We start from the raw sequence: 20,313 nt of genomic DNA on the forward strand, positions 1-20,313 counted from the left end.
GCTGGAGTCTGGATTTGAAGTTTTTTTGTTGTAATATCGCAACTTTCACGTCTGTAATCGCGTGACCAGAGAGATTGAAGTGTTCTCTGACTGGTTTATGAATGTTATAATTCTTGACATCTGATTTGTGTCCATTTATTCTTTTACGTAGAGACTGTCCAGTTTGACCAATGTACATGGCAGAGGGGCATTGCTGGCACATGATGGCATATATCACATTGGTGGATGTGCAGGTGAACGAGCCTCTGATAGTGTGGCTGATGTTATTAGGCCCTGTGATGGTGTCCCCTGAATAGATATGTGGGCACAGTTGGCAACGGGGCTTTGTTGCAAGGATAGGTTCCTGGGTTAGTGGTTCTGTTGTGTGGTATGTGGTTGCTGGTGAGTATTTGCTTCAGGTTGGGGGGCTGTCTGTAGGCAAGGACTGGCCTGTCTCCCAAGATTTGTGAGAGTGTTGGGTCATCCTTCAGGATAGGTTGTAGATCCTTAATAATAAAACCCCTCCAACTGGGAGTGGCTAAGTCATTATGCAAGGTAACCTATTTCCCCTTGTTTTTTCCTACCCCCTCTCCCCCTCAGACGTTCTTGTTAAACCCCGGATTTGTGCTGGAAATGGCCTACCTTGATTATCATACACATTGTAAAGAGAGTGATCACTTTAGATAAGCTATTACCAGCAGGAGAATGGGGTGGGGGGAGGTATTTTTTCATGCTTTGTGTGTATAAAAAGATCTTCTACACTTTCCACAGTATGCATCCGATGAAGTGAGCTGTAGCTCACGAAAGCTTATGCTCAAATAAATTGGTTAGTCTCTAAGGTGCCACAAGTACTCCTTTTCTTACAGCACATTATTGTAAGTCATTCACAGAAGTAACACTTCAAGAGTTTCTCAGGATAGCACTGTAGTGGAAGCCAGTAGACTGTCTTTCCGTATTCTTGGAAGTACTGCTATGCAGTAGTTATCTGATAACGCTGTCCTATTAAGTTGAGGCAGCTACAGGATTAGAGGGAGGAGATGAACCTCATGTATCCTAGAATTTGGAGATGCTTGATTTAGCAATTTACGATAATGGGTGAAGATAATTTTTGTTTTTTCCCCCCCAGTATTCTTGTTTACTCAAAATGAGTCCAATTCTGCAGGCAAAACATCTTAGAATCATTGCTTATGTTTCTTCCCTATGCACTTGATGGCACTTTCTGGATTTTTTTTATTTTTTAAAAAACTTTTTAGATATTCTCTGGAAAAGTATTTTGCTGATTAATAGAATGGAGGTGACAATTAAAAAAATCAAACTTTAGTTTGATATATTAGGTGAGCTCCATAAAAGCTTCAGGTTTTTTTCCATGATCTTCATTAAAAGGAAATTGCTACTAACATTCCAGTATGCTGGTCAGTATTTATATCCTGATCCTTTGGAATACTACAGTACCTCAGTGCCATTCAACTCCTATGGCTTTCCATCACATGTTTATTTTTAATCCAGACAATGCTTCTGAGATGCCTATTTTATCCAAATACAGTTTATTGGCATAACCTCTGTGTGAGCAGGATGCATTCCTGTGTTAGTCTCTGGCTCCCTGTGGACTGTGCCAACTGCTCTGCCGTAGTACCTACTCAAGTGACCTGTCCTTTTTTTGTGCTTATCAGGTTAGTGCTTGTGATATTGTGAAAGGACTCAGATTGGCAGCACCCAGAAGGGTGTTGTATCTGTTTCTCCATAGAAATTGTGTATCAGCTGCAATCCAAACTTCTCCATATTGCCCGTGCAGTTTACACACACACCAGACGCACCCATTCATCCCTGTTCTCTTCAACCTTGACTTGGAAAGTCAGGTATAAAGGTTAGAAGGTAGTTCTTTCTGAAAACTCATCCTATTTTTGGCCTTTTCTACTTTAACTAATAAAGGTCCTGTGATAGTGATTTCTGTGACATGTACACTGTGACAGGGTCGGGCCAGATGGCTGTAGGAGAGTAATAGAAGGCAGATATATTAGCCCCAGGCTAAGTAGGTCCCTTTTCCCTGAGTAAGGTAACAGGGAAGGTTCCAATACAATCAGGAACCTTCTGGAGACAATTAAGACAGGCTGATTAGAACACCTGCAGCCAATCAAGAAGTTGCTAGAATCAATTAAGGCAGGCTAATCAGGGCACCTGGGTTTTAAAAAGGAGCTCACTTCAGTTTGTGGTGTGCGTGTGAGGAGCTGGGAGCAAGAGGCACTAGGAGCTGAGAGTGAGAACGCGGACTGTTGGAGGACTGAGGTGTACAAGCATTATCAGACACCAGGAGGAAGGTCCTATGGTGAGGCTAAAGAAGGTGTTGGGAGGAGGCCATGGGGAAGTAGACCAGGGAGTTGTAGCTTTCGCACAGCTGTTCCAGGAGGCACTCTAGACAGCTGCATTCCACAGGGCTCTGGGCTGGAACCCGGAGTAGAGGGCAGGCCCGGTTTCCCCGCAAATCCTCCCAACTCCTGGTCAGACACAGGAGGAGTCGACCTGGACTGTGAATTCAGAAAAACGGCCAAGCTGAGGGCTGCCATGAAGCTCCCAGGCGAGCAAATCCGCCAATAATTGCAAGACCCACCAAGGTAGAGCAGGAACTTTGTCACAACACCTATGAATTAAAAACTGAATTGAGACTACCCACTAAATATAGGGCATTGTTTTGGGGTGGTGGCTGCACCCATATGCCTCCTGCTGGCTGAGCATGGCACTATAGGTTCTTCCTACCTCAATTTCCCGTAAGAATGCCACACAGTCCAAAAGAATGAAAAACAAAGTTCCCCTGTTATGGTTCTACTTTATTAAATCAAAATATATTTGAAATAGAAAGTCTCTCCCATTGAGTTTGGGGTTTACAAAAGCCTCCTCTGTGGGGCTTGTGGTTCTCTGGGTCCGGTCCGGTCTCTACCTTAATCTGCTGCAGCACTCACCTGCAGCCACTTTTGTCCAGCCAGCTGCAGCCCCTCAGACTCCTGGCATTATTCCCTTTCCGTTTTCATTGTTATCGTCCCTTCTCCTCCTCCTGCTGCTGAGGAGCTACTCTCTCTGAGAACACACCATCCAGATTCCTTGCTCTGGTGTGCTCTCCTGAGAGCTACTCTTCTCAGGCACTTCCTGTTTTCTAGAGCCCAACTGAGTGCTAGTAACCCTTAATGAGGCACATTAGCTAAACAACTGGCAATAAGTCACTTAAGGATTTAATTGGATCCTGGTGGGTATAAGTTGGCTCATTTTTTGTTACAGGAGTTTGTCACAGGTAGGTGGGTCCCTGATTCCCTCTTAAAGGATCAGTCCTGTGACAGGCACCACATAGGCTTCAACTGGTAATTGCTTCAATTGGTAATTACTTCAATTGGTACATTACCAGCCAGTGAAAGTCACCAGATCCCTAGACATGAATTTGGGTGAAGTCCTGGTTATGGAAACTAGATGGCTAACATAGTCTCTCTCCTACTTCCAGCTCTTTCTGGGTTCTAGCTTGTCTGTATTTTCCCTGAGCCTTATTTACATCCAGGGAAGTTATGCCCCATACTTTAAGTGTCCACTGGGTCTTAAGTTATCTATATATCACCAAATCTATTCACAGTTTCTTTCTTCTTTGGGGGCATATGCATATGAGATCAGGGATCTGTTCATCACAGTTCAGAATTTGAATCCAGTGTGACTGTGTTTCAGAATTGCTGTGACCTGGCAGATGTTCGTCCCCCAGGAGATATAATATGCCTTCTGATGGTCTTCATCTTAACATTTTGTAAAGCTGCTACTTGAGGCTCTATGTGGGATTTAAACCTTTTTTTCCCCATTCAAATGAAGCCTGATTTGGGAGAATGAGGTTGCAATCCTGTCATGGGGACTGTCCTCCGGCATACACCCTTGTGGCTCCTCACCTCTCTGCTGGTGTATCTCACTCAGCGCTTCCTGGGTTCTTTCAATCAATTACCCAACTAGATTTGTTCAAAATATGTAGCCTCTTTCTGGGGTCTGCTTTATTGAGTGTTTATTAAGTCTACAGTGTAACTCACTCAGTCATCCCAGTTCACACTCACTTTTGGTCTCTTTAAAAATCCTTGTAATCATTCTTGCTCCTTCTGGGAGCTGGGGTAGTACTCTAAGGGTATGTCTACACTGGCAGAGTTATAGCGCCGGCAGTTACAGCGCTGCTCAGAGAGCGCTGACGGGAAACCGCTGTTGTGTGTTCACACTGTCAGGTTCCTGCGCAATAGTGTGTTCACATTTGCAGCACTTGCAGCGGTATTCGGAGTGGTGCACTCTGGGCAGCTATCCCACAGAACACCTCTTCCTCTTCAGCTGCTAATAGTTGTGGGAAGGCGGAGAGGGTCATGGGGCATCCTGAGTCTTGTCCCAGTGCCCCGTGATGCATTGCTTTGCATCCCAGCAATCTCTGTGCTTCTGTCTGCATTTGGCTCCATCTTTCAACAGTTTGTGTACTGCGCTCCCTGCCTCTTCGGGCTGCAGGAATGGATCCCAAACTGTTGACCAGTATGCTGCTCACTCTGATCAACACGTCACGCGTGGCAGTGGAGTTATTCCTTAAACTACAAAGGCAAGAGGAGTGTGACACTGATCTCGCCACGCTTCCTAGCTACAACACGAGATTGCTAGTAGCTTTCACAGAGGTGTTGACCACAGTGGAACGCCGCTTTTGGGCTCGGGAAACAAGCACTGAGTGGTGGGATCTCATAATGATGCATGTCTGGGATGACGAGCAGTGGCTGCAGAACTTTTGGATGAGGAAAGCCACATTCATGGGACAGTGTGATGAGCTCGCCCCAGCCCTGCAGCGCAAGGATATGAGAATGAGAGCTGCCCTGTCGTTGGAGAAGCGTGTGGCGATTGCACTGTGGAAGCTGGCTACTCCAGACTGCTACCAATCAGTCACTAACCAGTTCAGAGAGGGAAAGTGTACCGTTGGACTTGTGCTGATGGAAGTCTGAAGGGCCATTAATCGCATCCTGCTCTGAAAGACCGTGACTCTGGGCAACGCGCTTGACATTGTAGATAGCTTTCCACAAATGGGCTTCCCCAACTGTGTAGGGGCGATAGATAGACACACATTTCAATTCTGGCACCAGACCACCTATCCACAGAGTTCATTAATTGCAAGGGGTATTTCTCAGTGGTTCTCCAGGTGCTTGTGGATCACCATGGGCGTTTCACAGACATTAACGCAGGCTGGTCCAAAAAGGTGCATGACGCACGCATCTTTTGGAACACTGGCATGTTCAGGAAGCTGCAAGCAGGGACTTTCTTCCCGGACCAGAAGACCACCGTAGGTGAAGTCGAAATGCCCATTGTGATCCTGAGAGATTCCTTCTAAGCCTTGATGGCGTGGCTTATGAAGCCATACACAGGGCAACTTGACAGCAGCAAGGAGCAGTTCAACAACAGGCTGAGCAAGTGCAGAATTACTATTAGGTGTCCTTTTGGCTGTTTAAAGGCCCACTGGCGCTGCCTCTATGGGAAGCTGGACCTGGCCGATGACAATATTCCTGTGCTTATAGCCACATGCTGTACGCTCCATAATATTTGTGAAGGGAAGGGTGAAAGTTTCACTCAGGGCAGGAGCGCAGAGGCTCAGTGCCTGGAGGCTGAGTTTGAGCAGCCAGAGACCACGGCTATTAGAGGGGTGCAGCACGGGGTCATAAGGATCAAGGATGCCTTGAGGCAGCAATTTGACACCGAAAGCCACTAATATTTGTTGCTATGCTTGGGAGTGCAGTGCCTGTAATGCTTGGAGATAATTGGTGCAGACAATGCAATATGTGGGCTTAATATAATTGTATGTTGCTTTGCAGGGCTCTTTTTGCTTTCAATTAATAGAATAAAGATTGCTTTCAAACCAACACAATTTTTTATTAAAAAGCAACAACTGGAGGAGAGAGTCAAACAAACAAAAAAATCAGCAGTGAGAGGGATGCGGGAAGGGAAGGTCCCAGGAGGAGGTGGGGTCCTGGGATGGCTAAAGATTTGTGTATGTCCAGGGATCAGATCCAACCTTCTTCTTTGGAGTACAGTGCAGCAGGTGCAGTACTTCAGCAGGGCCAAACTGAAGGGTTAAGGATGTTGAGTGCAGTGTGTACTAGGAATCCACAGTTCTGGCCTGTGAGGAGGAAGGAATGGAATGCTGTGGGTAGAGACTGGAGCCAGAACGTTGATAAGAGTGTGTTGGCGGTGTCTGGAGGACACATGGGAAAGAGTTTTGCGACAGCAGCTGCAGGGGAGGGCGGGCGCGGAGAGCTCTGCTCGGTTTGCAGAGCTAGTATTGCCTGGAGCGTCTCTGCTTGGCACTCCATAACCTTTAAGAGCCGCTCCATGGCTTCATTCTGGCATGCCGCGTTCTCCTTTCGGTTCCTCTTCTTGCTGTCCCGCCACTCCTTCAATTCCTGTTTCTCAGCGGCGGAGTGCATCATAACATCACGCAGAAAGTTCTCTTTAGTTCTTCTTGGCCGCTTTCTAATTCTGCGCAGCCGTTCAGTCGCTGATAATAAAGAAGGAGGCTGGGCTCCCAAGGTCATCTCTGTGAAGTTTAAATGCAACATTGTACAGAAGCCGTATTGTTTGCAACACGGAGAACACTGAATTGTAATTTAAAATACAGCCAGTACTCTCACACCTGTCACTAACTGGCTGACCCTACGCAAGCACACATGAGCCATAAGACCCCCAAAATGGTGAGTAGCTGCAGGGGCAAGGTAAATCACTCTTCCCAGACCCTGCTGTACACTGGGGACGTGGCTCTTGGGGAGAGCCAGCACTGTAGGTGGGGCCTGATAATCATTCCTGTCCCCACACTTTCCACAGGATGTGATCATTATGGAAGATATCTCGCTGCTGAGGGTGAGCAGGGAATCAAGGGAGAGTCTTCTCCAAGACTGTGGCTTCTGCCCTGGCCCCTAAGTGGCTTGCCTGTGTGAAGCAATGGTTCCTCCCCCTCACCACCTATAATGGCACAGTGGTGCGGGAAAGTTACCATTAATGGGGCAAGAAACAAAGCAGCTCAGCCGAGGAACTTGTGGCAGCGGGTTGCTCAGTATCTCCACGAGAGTTTCCTGGAGATCTCTGAGGGAGATTCCTTGAAGTGAGGGAGTCTATCAACAGCGTGTTCCGCTGCTCAAAATAGGCATGCGGTGGGAGACAAGCCTGATTTCTGCAACCCTTCTGCTCCCAACAACTCGCTTCAGCGATTTCCCATATCAAATCCACTTACCAGGGGCCTCCTTTCCTGTTTGCACTTCACCAACATCTAACAGCTGTGACTGGCTAGTCTCCTCCGGGGTAGAAAAGAGCTCCTGGCTGCATCTCTGACCTCCAAGTCATTCTCTGCCTCTGGGTCCCCCTCCCCCTCCACATCTTTGTCCAAGATTTCCTCCTCCTGGCTCGGTCCAATCTCAACTGGCATGCGAGCCACCGAAGTATCCACAGTGGTCTTCGCAGTGGACATGGGATCGCTGCCGAGTATCGCGTCCAGCTCTTTGTAGAACCGGCAGCTCGTGGGCGCACCACCAGAGTGTCAGTTTGCCTCCTGTGTCTTGTGGTAGGCGTTCTGCAGCTCCTTCACTTTGACCCTGCACTGCAGTGTGTCCTGGTCAGTGTCCCTTTCTGTCATGCATTGTGAAATCTGTCCGTAAGTATCATAATTCCTATGGCTGGAGCACAGCTGGGACTGGACAGCCTCCTCTCCTCTCCAGCAGCTCGGCATTGCTCCAAGCGGGGGATCGCCTAGTGCATGGAGCAGGCATAGCCACCTGGAAAGATGTGCTGAGACCACTGCATGCATCACCGAGCAAACAGGAAGGGGACTTTCAAAATTCCAAAGTAATTTATGGGGTGAGGATGACCGTTGGTCACCTGAGGGCAGGGAAGTAGTGTTCAAACTGATGACCAGAGAGGCGAGAACAGGCATTGTGGGACATCTCTCGGAGGCCATTTGCAGCGCTGTAATCGACCAGGGTGTCTACACTGGCACCGCAGCCCTGTACCCCCAGCGCAGAAAGCTGTACGCCTCTCGTTGGGGTTTTTTTTTTAAAAGCGCTGCAGCTGCGCAGTTTCTACGCACTAAGTGGCTTGGCACTGTGTACACCTTGGGAGTTACAGTGCAGAAAGCTGCTTTACTGTGCAGAAACTCGCCTGTGTAGACAGGGCCTAAGGTTGTGTCTACAGTACAATCCAGGGGTGTACACTCTCACTGAGCTAGTATGAGTATCAATAGCAGTGTAGCCAAGGTATCACAGGTAGCGGCAGCAGAGTCCTACCCATCAGTTTCAGGTGGGTTTCTGCTCAGCAAGCTTAGCTAAGCCTCTACGACCATGGCTATGCTGCTGTGTATACTCGTGCTAGCTTGATGAGAGCTAGCACAAGTAGGTGTATGCGAACAGGGGAATCACACCTCTAGCTCATAGTGTAGAGGTAGCCTAAATGGTAACCCTCTTTTAAGACAGAAGTCCCTATATCTCCTCCCCGAAGTTGGATTGAAACTTAGGCAGTCTCTCTGTTTCTCCTTAAGGCAGGCGTCTCCAGTTCTCCTCCCTGGAGCTGGGTTGTAATTTAGGCCTTCTATAGAACCTTAGCCAGTTTCTCCTTCAGCTGGCCCTTTTCTCCCAATTAGTCCTCGGACTTGGAGGGCTCAGTAGGCAGCCTTCTACTGCTGGTGTCTACCCTGCTGAGGGGGTGGAGGTAGCGTATATGCCAGTCTCCTTCTTCCAGCTCATCCCCAGTAGGTTGCCTCACCCACTCTGCAAGTTCACTAGTCCTGGACCCTTAAAGAAACGGTAACTGACTTTCTCCCACATTTTGTTTATTGCCAGGACTTCTTCCTCTCCAGCAATACCTCTTATTTCCTAGATCCTTGCATACCCCAAAACCTCTCAAAACATTAAAGGACCATGCCATATAATTGGGTGGTGGGCTGACCCTTTGGCACCACTGCCCTTAAAGGGCAGACTAACCTATCACAAGTCCCTTCTAATACTCTCTGGACCTGGTATCCAGAGCTGTTGTTCATTTTAGCACTTCTGAAGTTCTTGTTCACCTAGAACATCTGTGCCCTTTTTGGGGGTGGTACTGTTTGCCAAACTTCTACAAATGAAAATATGTGGACTACCTCAACGTGACAGAAGTTATATTTCCACAACTATAATTATTAGGCCAGGTCTACACTATAAACTTACATCAGTATAACTGTGTCGCTCAGGGTTGTGAAAAATCCACACCTCTGAACAAGGCAGTTATACTGACCTAAGCCACTATGCAGACAGCGGTATGTCAACAAGAGGGCGTCTCCTTTCCATGTAGCTACAGCCTCTTGCAAAGGTGGATTAACTACACAGATGGGAGAAGCTGCTGCAGCATTTTAAGTGTAGATCTGCTCTTAGATAGTGTTACCTCTGCATATTCACATTCCTCTCTTGCTTTCTTAACTGCTTTAGATTTTGGGTTAAGAATTCCTGCGTTAGTGGAAAGAACTAAAGGGTGGCTGAGGCCATTTCCCCTTTTATACTTTTGAAACCCTGTGTGAAGCAGTGTGAATAGAAAGAGCGAGTATCTCCAGTAAACACTTCTTTCTATGTGATCCTGGAATGTGCAGCGTAAACACCTAGATACTACAAGTGTAAATAGCCAGAGGGAGCCAGATTAAAGAACTACAGCTACTGGTATTTTCTCTTTTTCATTTAATATCCTTGCAGGAATGGAAAAGAGTAACAGAAGATATCAAAAACAGCAGGTTGCATCTCATAGGTTTCCATGAGGCTGAAGCAGCTCTTATGGTCTTTTCTGTACATTTCCACTTCACTATCTAGACACAAGTAAGTTGCCAGTGCAAAGAGGATAGTTACATTTACAGTGATTGAAAAACTATATTCTAGTGAGTATTTCAAGTATGTTTTCCTTTGTTCATTCCCACTTTACCAGTGTACCTTTATCAAAGGGAGACTGATCGAAAAGGCTAGATTGTAAAAGAACTGAACTCTTAAGGAAAAAACACTCTTGAAAATATATAATTTTTAAAAAGATCTCACTGGTGCTGGAAAAGATGTAATCTTGCAGGTGTGAATTGACAGTTAGCAAGCCATGTTTGAGAAGTGCAACTTTCTCAGGTTACAAGCTGTTGCTCATTTTTTATTAAATCCTTTCTCAGTTCATGCAAGATCTTAAATTCTTTGTGTCTGAAGATGAGATGATGGCCAAACATGCTCTACGAGTTAGCATACAATGCCCATTATAATGCAGCTATTACCATTCACTAGTTCTCTTGGCTGAAGAGCACCACATTGCTGTATGAAGCTCAGACCACAATAGTTCACTTTCTGCGTGAAAAGATCTGTTAGTGAAGAAAGAGATGATAGCTTAAAAAGGTTGAAAACTTTTGGACAACTTTCCAGACATCTTTAGCTACTTTAAATGCCTTCAGTTAAGAGGGTACTACTCCCTTTGATTCTAGAGGCACAGCTCTTCCTTGACCTCCAACAGATTGGAAGTCTGTCCATAGACACTCCTCTTTCAGGCAGAAGTTCAAACATTTTTGTCAGTGGTCTGCCTTATCTCAGTGGTAAGATTGCCTGTTGCATTGAGCACCAAGCAGACAGTTTGATGTGATAGTCAACAGCTTTAACTATTCAGTTTTAGATTTGTACCCTTTCCTCTTCCACTCCATTTTCAGAGATCCCTCTCATGAGAAGATATTAAGGGAGGAAGTTATCTTCCTTCTCTAAAAAGAGGGTATAGAGGTGGTCTTTTAGTAGTAAAATGGAGAACATGTTTTTCTCCTATTATTTCTTGTTACAGAAAGAAAAGGGGTTGTGTTGACAGTATCTCTTATACCTGATAATCCATCCATTTTATGAGAAGTATCTCTGGTTTTGTGTAGGAAAAGGCCACTGTCATTATGATATCCTACCCTTTGGTCTTTCTAGATCACTGAATGTTTTCACTGCTGAGTCTTCATTCCTCAGACAACACAAGTATCATTGTTTCCCTGTATTTAGACTGTTGACTGATCAGAGTATCGTGAGCTCAGGGAGTGTTCTTGTTTCTAGGGAAAACATACAGATAGTTCCAACCCTTGAGGTTTTGCCTAAGTAATGAAGCACCTATTTTTATCTTGGCATAAAAAAAGGGGTTATTCCGAGCACTGAGTTTTCCATACCATTTGGGAGATAGTATCCTCTGGGATCCCAGCACCCGAGAAGTGTACTGTTCTTCCTGCAGATGTTAGGCGTAATAGCTTCATGCACTCATGTGACCCCACTTACTAGGGCTATACCTGAGGCCTCTGCAGGAGAACGGGTCCACTGAAGAAGAAATCCTGCAAGGTGATCTTTTTACCACTTAAACTTTCCTAGATAGGATTCCTGCCCAATGAAGACAAGTGGTCTGTACTTTTTGATTTCTCTCATTTTGAGCCCCATATATTCAGACCCCGGCTAGTTAGTCATCACTACAGTTGTCTCTTCGGGGTATGTGTTGCTGCTTCTCCTTTGCTAGACAGCATTTGCTCTGTTTATTAATTCTTCTCTCTTCTGGTACTTTTATATCCCCTGTAGAAAAAGAATCTTCTCAGGAAAGTGCATGTATTTGGTGTAGGGGTGCTCCTGATGGTTTTAAGACTCCCGTGTTCCTTCAGGCAGTAATTTCAGTCTTCCAAAGATTGAACTGGAAAATAAATAAGCACCACTTACTTGCCCCCCAATTCCTTTTCCTCTCTCAGGTGGCTCAGTTCAAGTTCTAACTAGGAATAATGGCAAGAAATTAAGAAGTATAAAATCTAGGATGAATATCAGGATAAACTTCGTAGCATTGAGCTCTGTTAGCCTGTGGAATAGTATCTCAAGAGAAGTGCTGGAAAGTCTATCACTTGGGACTTCTGACAGATGAACTAAACAAAGCACTTTCCTTGGTAAAGATTTTTTGTAATTATTTGTGTCACAGTTCAGGGCAACTGCGTCTGTATTTCTCCGCGATGGTCCACCAAGGGCATGCACTCTAGGCTCCCGGCTCCTCAGCTGTCACCTCTCTTGGGCAGAGACCCACATTTCTCTCCCTCCTGACCATTGAATTTTGAGGCTGCACAGTTCCCTGCTCACACTGTGATATTTCCAGCATGCCAGACTGCCTATACAGACCAGTGTCTGTGCTTTGCTTTCTCTCTGAAGGTTATGAATAACTAATTGCCAGCAATTACAAGTTACCCCACAGCTCTTAATAAGCAATCACATTTATTCTTAAGTGAAAGCATTACAGAGAAAACATATTAAAAATGACAAAAGTACCTACAAACATGCTAATAAGCTTACCAGAAATCATCCTCCTACTTCACCAAGGTCTCTGATAGGAGTCAGCCCTTTAAACAAGGTCACAAATTCATAACAGCTTAGCTTAGAACTAGCACACCCAAGGATAAATTAGTTTTTCCTTTATATAGCTTGGGCCTTTGATGTTGAGACTCCAGGAACAGGTAATCAGCAGATAATGATCCTCTCCCCAGGGCATATCTTCAAAAGGCTAGGTTTTTTGCATAAACAGAGCTGGGGAATTTTCATTCACCTCCCTGTAGAGGCTCCTCAGGCAAACTTGTTTACTGTTTGTCCCAAAAGTCCATTCTTGTCTGGCACATTATTCAGTGCCTCCTTTGAAATTCATAACTCTTCCCAGGGTTCACCTCACATCTCCGTGCTGGAGACATTACATACAATCTTGGCCCACAATAATACATAACCTTTGCATTTGATACAATGGATTGCAAAGATACTTAAACTTCATTCATTAAGATTTTTGAAGGATGTTGCAGGAAATTGTCAGATTTGTCACAATCAGCACCAGATGATTAAAGTCACACTAGCTATACACCTTAGTTAGATGTTTCAATTAAAATGATTACCTGTGAAATAGTGAGAAATTTTGGTATATAATTTGACATGGAAATTTATAGTTAAAGCAGTTTACATCTTGTTGTTTTCTGCAGACTCAGGAAGAGAGCACAGAATCAATTCACATTTGGAAAGTTTTCTTTTCAGCAATAAGGGCTAAAACATATGATCTGATCTTCAGAAGTGTTGAGTACTCACAACTCCTGCTGAAGTCAGTGAGAGCTGTAGGTGCTCAGCCCTTCTGAAAAAAATAGGCATTTTACAATTAAAAAAAAATCTTAAATTCTGCAAAAATTTGTTTGGGCATCAAATAATCTGCAGCAGGAGGAGGGTTACTGAGAGCTGTGAGCAGCCAGAGTGCCGCCCTAGCAACTCTTGCAGATCAACATGCATTTTAGCTGTCTGGCCACCAGGGGCACACTGTTATAGCTGCATACTGTTTTTGCTCAGCCGGACATTTTTTCTTGACTGTGAAGTTTTTCTAGCGTGTTGTTCCTCTGAAGCAAAGCATTATAGTAGACTCTGCTCTTTGTCTCTTGACTGGGCTCTTTTCCACTGCAACCAGTTAGAACAAGAGTTGGCTGCCATCTTCAGGACCTGGTTTCCCCAACTGCTTCTATCCAGCTTTACATTTTCAGATCAACTTCTCCCAGCTCTTCCTTCTGCAAATCCACAGCCTGGTTCTGTAGCACGGCCTACTTCTGGGAAGGAGTATTAGCATTCCAGTGGTCCCCTTTTTAAGTGTCTCCTGACTTAAGATGAGGAGGACTTGGTTAACAAATTTTCCCATCTGGGAGACTTCTATGCGCCAGAGTCTGAAGGTGAGCCACTGTCTTACACAGAAAGTTTAAAGACATTGCTATTCACTTCCTTGGGAGGTAAGTTCCCTAGGCTGGAGTATCAAATGGATATTTTTGTAGGTATATTGAATGGAAAATGTTGGCATTCTCATTCTATAGGGGATTCGTAGGCATCATATTTCAGTATGTTCACATACTAATGGATCTGTGGTTCTCACTCAGGTTGCTTCTCTTAGATATTCTGTCTCTGGAGGAATTAAATAAAGAAAAAGCAACTGAATGGAATGTTGCTTTCCCTGACTTCAAAATCATCTCTCTACACCAGCTCTCTGGCTGCTACCCAAAATTACTGACAAGAGGGATCACTGGAGGGTTTTCACCTTCCTCTGCATCATGGGGCACACGTCACTTGCTGGTTTAAATCAGAGTAAATGGCGGATTCTCTGTAACGTGAAGTCTTTAAATCATGATCTGAGTACTTTAATAATTCAACAAGAGGTTCTGGGTGTATTACAGGAGTGAGTGGGTGAGGTTCTGTGGCTTGTGATGTGCAGAAGGCCAGATTAGGTCCCTTCTGGCCTTGAAGTCTATGAGTCTATGATTTAGCTCTTCTCAAGGCATGAGACATTTCTTGAATGGCATTTAAGATTGCTACTCATCCATTCCTTTTTTTCTGTTCTGTCCAGCCAGATGTTTATTGACCTTGCTTCTGATGAACTAAATCAGGAGCATGAGATTTTTAATGAGTTAAGCAATATTAATTACTTTGCAGCTTTCTCTGTGCTCTCTCTTTGGATTGAGTATGCCTAGCAACATGGTCAAATGGTCTGACTACTGTGAGGAGATGCAACATCTGGCGTTTGGCTGGAATCCAGACTTCACAGTTAAATGCAGCTTTGCTTTATAAAGGGGGACAAGATGTTAAATAAGGTGGTAAGAGTGTCAAGATGGGTGAGATAGTATCTTTTATTGGACCAAATTCTGCTGGTGAGAGAGACAAGCTTTCGAGCTTACACAGAGTTCTTCTTCAGGTCATCTTCAAGACCTGAAGAAGAGCTCTGTGTAAACTTGAAAGCTTGTCTCTCACCAGCAGAATTTGGTCCTATAAAAGATACTATCTTACCCACCTTGTCTCTCTAATATCTTGGGACCAACACAGCTACAACAACGCTGCTTTCAACAGTGGTAAGAGTGTGACAGATATTGCAATCCCATACAATATCTTTAAGGACAATATTCTATTAAATTTGTGTATCACTGTGGCTAGGGATTGTATGCCACTCCAGTGGGGAGGGTTCCCACAACTTCTCCAGGAACCAAAAGCAGTGGGAGGTGATGAAGGCAAATTAGTCAGATTGTAACCCCCATACGAGAGTTTCCACCACCTGGGGAGGCTCCCATATACTGGTTTAAACTGGATTGTCCAGAAACCTTAAGACAGTGGTGGGAAACCTGTGGCCCATCAGGGTAATGCGCTGGCAGGCCAAGAGACAGTTTGTTTACATTGACTGTCTGCAGGCACGGCTGCCTGCAGCTCCCAGTGGCCGCGGTTCGCTGTTCCTGGCCAAGGGGAGCTGCGGAAAGCAGCAGCTAGAACGTCCCTGTGGAATGCACCGCTTCCCGCAGCTCCCATTGGCCGGGAATGGCGAACTGCAGCCACTGGGAGCTGCGGGTGTTTGTGCCTGCGGACGGTCAATGTAAACAAACTGTCTCGCGGCCTGCCAGCGGATTACCCTGACCGGCTTCAGGTTGCCCACCACAGCCATAAGACAAAGAAAGGAGTTTTGGATAAAAGTCTGGGTTAACACTGACTCAGGCCGCCTTTCTGATCCAGAAAACAGACAGGGCCTTCTGTCCAAGGGCAACTCCAACCCTTGCAGAAGGGTCCGAAAGACTTTGGCCTAGTAGCATGGATGACCCCGGGATGTTTATTGTGTATTTAAATCTGTTTGTTGTTATGTTTTCTCTCTAATGCTTTTACCTTAAGAATAAATGTGCTTGCTTAGAAAGAGCTGTGTGGTAACTTGTAACTGCTGACAATACGCTGTTCACAGACCTTGGAGACAAAGCAAAGCACAGATGCTGGCCTTTAGGCAAATTGGCTTGCTGGCCCTGGGGATATCGCAGTGTAAGTCAGGGAGTTGTTCAGCCTTACAACCCCCTGGTCAGAAGGAAGTCGCACAAGGATCCCTGCCCAAAGACAGGTGATGGCTGGAGACCTGAGACTTGATTGGGAACTCTTGGAGTGAACTACGGAGTGGGGAATACAGGTGTAGTTACCCTGAAACCGTGACAAAGATAACTACTTATCTTTTCTCCAATCGTGTTTCTCAAGTGTCTGCCCTGGGAGACTAATGAATCCTGTTGGACTGTAGGAATATAAAGAATAATGGTGATCAGCCACTGGGCCAGTGTATTAAAAGCCTACTGGACCATTATACTCTTTTTACTTTGACTATTGAAGCATTGCTGTTTAGGTATTCCCCCTTCCTCTGCATCTTCACAGAGATGACCTATGACAAATACATCAATAAGAAAGGAGGCTTATGAGCTAGTAGCAGGTTTTTTCCCAGTTGATTGTAACATAGATTTGTTATATATACATCTTATGCCATTTCTGTGGTGAAAGTAAAAACATTTTTCTTTTCCTAAACCACAGGATCTACAAAGTCTAGACCAGTGAACAGTAAGCAGCCTGTTGGATCCATCTTAATGCCACTTAGAACCAGAATCAAGCATTTCTGTCTCTTGGAGAGTTTATCTAATTGCTGTTAAAATCAGTTGGATTTCTGCAGTGGCTATGTTTCATACAGCTCTGTTGATGGAACTGCAAGATGTTTGGAATAAACTTTTTCAGCCACCTGTGAAATGGGCCTTCACATGTCATGGCTAGTAACAAGTGGGGAGAGCACAGGCCCATTGTGACAGGTTTGGGCCCTTTGGGGTGTCAGCTGATGTGCTGGGGTTTAACTGAGCCTCCTCTGCTCAATCAGCCTATTCTGCCAGCCTGGGTCCCCTTTTCCTGGCCTTGCTGGGCTAGGCTCACAAGCCTCTTCCAGCCAAGCACATAGGCAGGGCCACACCCAGCTGCACAGAGAGACAGAGATCCACTCTGGAAAGATTCAGCTTTTGGGGCTCTCCCCAACACTCTAGTGCCCACTCCCTTTAAGGGGTACAAACCCAAAGGTTTTCTGACATTCGCCCCTTCTCTCAATGTGGAGGGGGATATGCACAACTTCTTGCCCCCCCCCAGTTAGAAATTACATAAACTGGGTTATATTATAAACAAGCAATAAGTTTATTAACTACAAAAGGTGAATTTTAAGTGAATATAAGAGATAACAGACAGAACAAAGCAGATTACTGAGCAAATAAACCGAAGTACACATGCTAAGCTCAATATACTTAAGAAACAGGTTACAAAATGTAATTTCTTACTCTAAGTGTTATTTTAGGCAGGTTGCAAAGTTTCTGTGGTTCAGAGTTCCAGTTATATTTCTTTTCAGTCTGGACTCCCCACTGGTTTCCCTTCAGGTGGCTTTAGCAGACTTTCTGCTTGGGCAGACAGGCCATGGAGAGGAGGAGCCTTGTTTGCTTTCCTCGCCACCATTAAATTGGATTTACATAAGGCAGGAATCCTTTGTTTCCCAAACCTGACCCCCCTCCCTTCCAGTGGAAAGTTACAGGAAGTCCTAGGTAATATTTAGTATCAGGTGACAAGATCACCTGACTCTGTAGTATCACAGCATCCATGAGTCAGGTGCAGTATGTAGTGTCTGCAGGAAGGCCAAGCCTTTGTCCTCGCTAATGGGCCATCTGCCCTGTCTGGCTTTTCCATTGTTGTATCTGAAGTATTAGCAGTGGGCATCACTCAAAGTAACATAGTTGAAATACAGATACATAGTCAATATTCCTAACTTCAGATACAGAAATGATACAGGCATACAAATTGGATAATTACATTCAGTAAATTACTCAGGAAGGACAGGCAGGGCAGAAAAGGTGGGGGAGTTGCACTGTGTAAGAGAGCAGTATGACTGCTCAAGCACCAGTATGAAACTTCAGAAAAACCTGAGAGTCTCTGGATTAAGTTTAGAAGTGTGAGCAACAAGGGTGGTGTCATGGTGGGAGTCTGCTATAGACCACCAGACCAGGGGGATGAGGTGGATAAGGCTTTCTTCTGGCAACTAACAGAAGTTACTAGATTGCAGGCCCTGGTTCTCATGGGAGACTTCGATCACCCAGATGTCTGCTGGGAGAGCAATACAGCGGTGTACAGACAATCCAGGAAGTTTTTGAAAGAGTAGGGGACAATTTCCTGGTGCAAGTGCTGGAGGAACCAACTAGGGGCAGAGCTTTTCTGGATCTGCTGCTCACAAACCAGGAAGAATTAGTAGGGGAAGCAAAAGTGGAGACGAACCTGGGAGACAGTGACCATGAGATGGTCAAGTTCAGGATCCTGACACAAGGAAGAAAGGAGAGCAGCAGAATACGGACCCTGGACTTCAGAAAAGCAGACTTTGACTCCCTCAGGGAACTGATGGGCAGGATCCCCTGGGAGAATAACATGAGGGGGAAAGGAGTCCAGGAGAGCTGGCTGTATTTTAAAGAATCCTTATTGAGGTTGCAGGAACAAACCATCCCGATGTGTAGAAAGAATAGTAAATATGGCAGGCGACCAGCTTGGCTTAACAGTGAAATCCTTGCTGATTTTAAACACAAAAAAGAAGCTTACAAGAAGTGGAAGATTGGACAAATGACCAGGGAGGAGTATAAAAATATTGCTTGGGCATGCAGGAGTGAAATCAGGAAGGCCAAATCACACTTGGAGTTGCAGCTAGCAAGAGATGTTAAGAGTAACAAGAAGGGTTTCTTCAGGTATGTTAGCAACAAGAAGAAAGTCAAGGAAAGTGTGGGTCCCTTACTGAATGAGGGAAGCAACCGAGTGACAGAGGATGTGGAAAAAGCTAATGTACTCAATGCTTTTTTTGCCTCTATCTTAACTAACAAGGTCAGCTCCCAGACTACTGCACAGGGCAGCAGAGCATGGGGAGGAGGTGACCAGTTCTCTGTGGAGAAAGAAGTGGTTTGGGACTATTTAGAAAAGCTGGACAAGCACAAGTCCATGGGGCCGGATGCACTGCATTCAAGGGTGCTAAAGGAGTTGGCGGATGTGATTGTAGAGCCATTGGCCATTATCTTTGAAAACTCATGGCAATCAGGGGAGGTCCCAGATGACTGGAAAAAGGCTAATGTAGTGCCCATCTTTAAAAAGGGAAGAAGCAGGATCCTGGGAACTACAGGCCAGTCAGACTCACCTCAGTCCCTGGAAAAATCATGGAGCAGGTCCTCAAGGAATCAATTCTGATGCACTTAGAGGAGAGGAAAGTGATCAGGAACAGTCAGCATGGATTCACCAAGGGCAAGTCATTCCTGACTAATCTAATTGCCTTCTATGACGAGATAACTGGCTCTGTGGATGAGGGGAAAGCAGTGGACGTGTTATTCCTTGACTTTAGCAAAGCTTTTGATACAGTTTCCCACAGTATTCTTGCCAAGAAGTTAAAGAAGTATGGACTGGATGAATGGACTATATAGTGGATAGAAAGCTGGCTAGATCATTGGGCTCAATGGGCAGTGATCAATAGTTCCATGTCTAGTTGGCAGCCGGTATCAAGCAGAGTGCCCCAAGGGTCAGTCCTGGGGCTGGTTTTATTCAATATCTTCATTAATGATCTGGAGGGTGGCGTGGATTGCACCCTCAGCAAGTTTGCAGATGACACTAAACTGGGAGGAGAGGTAGATACGCTGGAGGGTAGGGATAGGATACAGAGCGACCTAGACAAATTAGAAGATTGGGCCAAAAGAAATCTGATGAGGTTCAACAAGAACAAGTGCAGAGTCCTGCACTTAGGATGGAAGAATCCCATGCACTGCTACAGACTAGGGACTGAGTGGCTAGGCAGCAGTTCTGCAGAAAAGGATCTAGGGGTTACAGTGGACGAGTGGATATGAGTCAACAGTGTGCCTTTGTTGCCAAGAAGGCTAACGGCATTTTGGGCTGCATAGGTAGGAGCATTGCTCCCAGACTGAGGGATGTGATCATTCCCCTCTATTAGGCATTGGTAAGGCCTCATCTGGAGTACTGTGTCCAGTTTTGGGCCCCACTCTACAAGAAGGATGTGGAAAAATTAGAAAGAGTCCAGCGGAGGGCAACAAAAATTATTAGGGGACTGGAACACATGACTGATGAGGAGCAGCTGAGGGAACTGGGATTGTTTAGTCTGCGGAAGAGAAGAATGAGGTGGGATTTGATAGCTGATTTCAACTACCTGTAAGGGGGTTCCAAAGAGGATGGATCTAGACTATTCTCAGTGGTAACAGATGATAGAACAAGGAGTAATGGTCTCAAGTTGCAGTGGGGGAGGCTTAGGTTGGATATTAGGAAAAACTTTTTCACTAGGAGGGTGGTGAAGCACTGGAATGGGTTACTTAAGGAGGTGGTAGAATCTCCTTCCTTAGTGTTTTTTAAGGCCTGGCTTGACAAAGCCCTGGCTGGGATGATTTAGTTGGGGATTGGTCCTGCTTTGAGCAGGGGGTTGGACTAGATGACCTCTTGAGGTCTC

At 45.4% G+C, this 20,313-nt stretch overlaps 1 protein-coding gene across 4 annotated transcripts in view; it reads left to right on the top strand.

The window, feature by feature from the left end:
* The window catches only part of CREM (cAMP responsive element modulator), an 81,015-nt gene that overhangs the window by 12,169 nt on the left and 48,533 nt on the right, over window positions 1-20,313 (top strand). The gene's annotated exons all lie outside the window — the stretch shown is intronic.

The sequence above is a fragment of the Natator depressus genome, chromosome 2, assembly GCF_965152275.1.
Source record: "Natator depressus isolate rNatDep1 chromosome 2, rNatDep2.hap1, whole genome shotgun sequence".
Lineage (NCBI taxonomy): Eukaryota > Metazoa > Chordata > Testudines > Cheloniidae > Natator > Natator depressus.